This window comes from Fukomys damarensis, unplaced genomic scaffold (assembly GCF_012274545.1).
Source record: "Fukomys damarensis isolate Sample0158 unplaced genomic scaffold, DMR_v1.0_HiC HiC_scaffold_3, whole genome shotgun sequence".
NCBI classification, from domain to species: domain Eukaryota; kingdom Metazoa; phylum Chordata; class Mammalia; order Rodentia; family Bathyergidae; genus Fukomys; species Fukomys damarensis.
Window position 1 is genome coordinate 24,630,912 of NW_022900915.1, and position 6,000 is coordinate 24,636,911.

Genomic DNA, 6,000 nt, shown 5'->3' on the forward strand with positions numbered 1-6,000 from the left:
AAAAATTTCTGTCAGAGTTCATCAGCCTTAGACAAAGGAAAGACAGGTGGAAACAAGTACATGTCAGGAAGCAGAGTGAGAGAGGAGGCCAGAAGAGAGACACACACTTCCAGGCCATGACCCTATAACCCACCTAATATCAAATCCGCTATGTGGGCCCCATGATTTAATCATCTTCTAGAAGCCTCATGAAGACATGAGGCCTTCAAGGGACAGTCTGGATCTAAACCATACTGAAGCCCTTCTCTTTTTCTGAGAAATCTTATGCCTGCTAATTATTCAGACTTGTTATTCCATATTTGTAGTCTCACTCTTCCAAATGCTAGTTTCAAATCTTTGCTAGGTATCACTACAAAAATATTTTCTAATATTTGATATCCGAAGCCTTTCTTCAAGAAATTTCTTCTTTGATCTTGGTAGCTTAACAGGAAATTTTACCACTTTTTGGATTCTGACATCAGATTATTTTTAATTCTTATTTCTCATGCTTCATACATTCTTTCAATAAATAGTCATTTGATGGAATTTGTTTGCAAAAGTGATAGTTCATCCATCAACAAATATTTCTCTTAGAATGTGGCCTTAGGTAATACATTAAAATAGTTACTATAAAAATTGTTAATATCAAACATTATTTAATCAACTAGGGAAAATGCTGATAAAGTGATTAGAAGATCATATGCATACTTTATTTGGAGTAGTCCAAAGAAAGACTCACCTAAGTATACGTCATGTGATTTGGCTGCAACAGTGAGAAGGCGAATCATTCACAGACTTTGCAGGAATAGATTTCTAGTTTTTTAAAAAATGGAAAATGCAAAGCTTCTTTTTGGTAACACAATTACTATTTGGATGTATTCCTAACTATACCTTTCTCTTCCTGACATGATTATAAGCCTATCTTACATATTAAGATTGTTACATTAATTTCAGCTTTCCGACTAAATGAGGTAAGGATCATTTTTCTAATAATCCATTACATTTTCTCTTGTACATTTTCCTTTCTTTTTTTTTTGTTTTTGTTTTTGTTTTTGTTTTTTTGAGACAAGTTATCACTATGTAGTTGAGAGTGCCCTGGAACACACTGTGTAGGCCAGGCTGGTCTCGAACTCACAGCGATCCTCCTGCCTCAGCCTCCGTAGAGCTGAGATTATAGGTGTGTGTCCCCATGCCTGGATTTTTGTAGGTTTTTTACTTGGCTTGACCTACTCAGCATCTCTGATAGTGTTCTTTCTTTCCCTTGAAATGTTTTCTCTTTCACTAGACAACATTCAAAATAAAAATTTTGGACTCCTTCACTCAAGAAGCCTCCATAGATAATAAGAACCGTCTTGAAATATCTTTTTTGGTTAGGTTTTATACTTATCTGGACAGTGTTTTATGCTGTATTTGATACTGCTGTAGCTGAGGGGTCAAAACTTCCTTTTCCTCAGCTCCTGCCTGGCAACTTCGAAGCCCTGAGTTCAAATTCCAGTACAAAACAAACAAAAATCCTTCCTCTACTGTTCTTGTTTAATATCCCATTTTGTCTTTAAGTTGTCATAAAAAATTCTTAAATAGAGTCTGCATGTCACATCTCTTTCTTTTACAATCCACTGCTACTGTAATTGATCTCTGTCAATGTTGAGCATAAGGTATTAAGGAAGAAAATCCAGCGTAGTTCTATGACTAACTGCTGTGAGTGTGTGTGTGTGTGTGTGTGTGTGTGTGCGTGCCAACCTTTAAATGCATTTCTTACCCTTTTTCTTCCTTCTATGTGAAATTTGAAAGCTATATTTCATTGGAGTTTTTTAATTCTTATTTCCCCAGATTAGACCAGGCTGTCATCATTTCTATTAAGTGAAATTATTATGGAGAATATAATGCTGTGAGCATGTTTGTAAATGGTTACACTGTGTCGCCACTCCCTTCCCTGTAGGAAGTAAGTTTTGCTTTTTTTTCAGCCTGCCAGGAGAAACTGATGGAGCTTCCAGTGATAAGACTTAAAAAAGTGAGAGAAATCTCCTAATACTTACGGGTCCCCTGAAATTTTAATTTAGAAGTAGACATCAGGTAGCATACAGTAATCTGTTGATTACTATTTAATTGCTCCAAATTATTTCTAGTGACTTCTCGAAGAAGTCATGATTGCTCCATTTTTGCTTATGTCTACAGTGAGGAAGTTGCCTGTATAATAGTGATTCTCTGCTGAATATACTAAAATATTTGCATTATACACTTGTGAAGCTGTTTTCTCATTATGGGAATGCGAGTAGGAGCTCCAAGGACTTTTTATATTACAGTGGAAACTGAAAGTGTCTCTTAAAGTTTTAGTACATGATTTCTGTCTTTGTCTTGAAATGCTTATTCTATGGCATAGAATGTGATACATATTTGTTCACAACACACTTAGCATTACTTAGTAGACACCTCGATGGATTATAAGACAGATGAACAGGGCATCAAATCCATCTTCTTACTCCTTAGTGAAAGTGGCCCAAGGTTGACACTTCTCATTCATAAAAAAAATATTGGCAGGGCAACCTCCACTCATATATGAATGCACATGCTTAAATAGCATCAGAGCCTCAATCTCAACCTTTGTTTTTAGCCTATTTAGATATAGTTTCAGGTATTTATTGAGATATATTCATAATTTGCAAAGACGTAAGTCCTCAGTACTAAACACAACTCTTATTCTCATGTGATGTCCATTCTGTAAATGTTTTTCTTTTAATTTTGTGTAAAGTCAGCCATGTTTTAAAACCATTTTTTTTACTTGATCTTTGCCTTTTCTTGAACCAAATCTACCTTAACAGATAGGATTTTAGAAGATTTCCCCTAGAGAATTATTGCAAGCTATTTAAGCTGCCATCAGCTCCCGATTTAGCATTTCTAATAAACTTCCTAGGGCAAAGGATTAATTTCCCTGGACCCTCCTTATTCTTGATGGAGAAGTATAACGTTCAATAGAGGACAGATCATTGTTTGCCTGCTGCCTTCCCTGCATGTTTATGAATAAGTAGATAAAAGTTCAGGGAGGGTAATAAAGCCAGGAAAAATAAAAGTATTCCCAAACCTTTGAATTTGTTGCTAAGTAAAAAATAAACTAATACATATGAATGCAAATGCAATTACTTTTACCACATTACAGGAAACACATTAAAGAAACATATGTCTACTAAGGCAGTTTATAGCCAAATAGTCTGAGTTAAATTTCCTACATATTTATTGATATTTATCTAAAATTCATCTAAAAAGTAGAATTTCCACTGCCTTAGCAAACTGTGGTTTGCATTGTGACCTGGAATTTTGAACATATTCCATTATAAGGTCAGATGAATTAATACATCAACAGTCCCTTAACATTACAGGAAGCTAGCCAGGAAAGTACATTTTATTCCCACTTGTATTAAGTAGATGCATATCTGTATTGCGAAGTAAAGAATCTCAATTGACAGATTTCCTCTGTCTCAGGTTTGAGTTCATATGAAAACTTTTCCAGGGAATAAGTATCTATGTAAGGAGCTACATAAAAATTGGAAAGCGATGTGAGAAATGTAGAAAAAAGACATCCTAATGAAGGGCACCCTTTATTAAATTAAACTTCCTCTCATGGTTTCTGATAAGATCTTGTACAACTAGTTTATGACAAAATCAAGATATATTCTATGTTCAGATACAGAACACCATGCTACAAAGCCCCAAGTCAAACTCAAACCTGTTCTTCTACTAAAAGACAAATCTAAAGTTTTCATTATTTTCCAAGATAGAATGAATGTGCTAGTGAGATGACAATTATAAAGTGTTTAAAAAATAATGAAATAAGAAATTTATCTTCCTAAACTAGAGGTAAATATTAAAAACAAAAATCACCTATTTCAAAATAAAAGGATGTTAAATTGGAGCATGTAAGGAGCATTTTGAATGCAGATTTATAGAAATTTATCTAATTAAAGTTATTTCCTGTTACTGAAAACAATAATTTACATGTAAAAATTCTATTATTTGAAGACTTTTTAAATAGTAGAAGCTCAACTCTTAACTCTTTCACAGTTCTCAAAACAAGACTTTCCATAGCTTGTGAAATTATACAGCTACAGTTTTTTTTCTTTCAGTGTTTCTGTTAATACCCAGCCATTTTCTTAATACTCGCTTCCTCATATTCATGCTTTAAAATACTAATTCTGAATGGGGATAAAATTTAATAATGATAAATTGATCAATTAATAGTTGTAGACATAATTCATATTATAATAGCTATAGTTAATAACTACCAGGTAGTAGTTATTATTATTCTACAGATGGTTCTCAAATTAAGATGATTGAATTTATGAATTTTCAATTTCATGATGATGTGAAGGTAATATGTATTCAATAAAGATCTTGCTTTGAATTTTAATTTTTATCTTTTTCCATGCTAATAATTTGCACCATGATACTCTCTCTTGATCCTGAGCAGCAGCAGTGATCAGAAGCTACTCACCAGCCATATTTTCATAAAGGAAAACACCCTGCACCACAGTGCCCCATCTTCCTGAGCTACAGTGTAGACGAGGTAAAGAACATCAAATGCATTTTCAGCTTACAGTGATTTCAGTTTACTGTGGAGTTATTGGAAGTTAACTCCTTAAAATGAGCATTGTGGTTTGTCATGAGATTGAACAAGTGTTTTTATCAGTAATCAACAATTTAAAAGAGCAAGTATTTCATGCTGATGTCATTTTTTTTCTTTACATTGTATGTTTTACTTTATAACAAGTTTGGGAAGAATACATTAAAATATGATATTTCCATGTGAAGTACAATGTTAATGATATGGATGAGTTTTGTTTTATTTTGTTTTGATACCAGGGATTGAACTTGGGTCCTTCTGTTTTGGAGGCAGGCATAGGAACCACTGTGGGAGCCCGCTGGCATTTGACATTGGAAAAGTAACTTCTACCATTGAGGCATTGACACAATCTATGACTCTATTTGGCTTTTCTGAGATGAGGGTCTCAGCTATGCAGATGAGATTGACCTGGAGCTCTCTGTGTAATCCAGGCTGAGCTCACTGTGTAATCCAGGCTGGGCATATGGGATTATCCAGGCTGGGTTTATGGGATTACGGGTGTTGACCTGGAGCTCACTGTAATCCAGACTAGTCTTATGGGATTACGGGCGTGCACCACCACGCCCGGCTCAAGGACTTTGTTAAGTTTGACCTTTGATCTCCTCCCTAATATTGCTTGATGTTTCCTGTTGGCTTGCCTTTAAAAGGAGCTGTTTCTGTGTAATAAATTGGACCTCTTGTCTCCACACTATTGAGTGTGCTGTCCTTTCTCAATCCTCACTCCCCAACTCAGGTACGTTCGTGTTGTGACGGCCCGACCGCCACAAACCACTGAGCTAAATCCACAGTCCAATATGAAAGATTTTTAAAAACTGTATTTGAAATTTCTCAGGTTTAGGTTATGAGATTTGGGATATAAAATAATATAGGATATAACTGAAGGTTTAGAAATAAACCAATTAGGAAAGAACAAGACTTGGAAAAAAGTGCTAACCGTAGTCCATACATGGTGTTACAATGCTGTCAACAGTCATCGTTGTACGTATACATTACAAGGCCACTCTCTAAAGACTTTTATAAAACCTGAGGTTTTTACATAAACATAAAGATGTTCTGACTGAAGGCAGAAAACAAATTTAGATACGTTTTATTCTTCAAGAATTGATGTTTATAAAATAATCTGTCTTCTCCTGGGAGCTTTTTTCTTGAAACACCTTGACAGTTAGGCTCCCAAAAGTTGACTAATACAAAAACCATCTTCATACCAACCCATGCTTTTCTGCAGTCACTTCACTTAGGGTCTCCAAAACCTTCCTTTAAAATGTCTTTCCTTACACGTAGATTATAAACCAAGTTCGAATGTCATTTCCAAAATTTTCAACAATACCAAATGCAGGGGTATAATTTGTCATAATTTATGTATTGTCTTCTTTTTGCAAAGCACTAAGATTTCAACAATTATATAT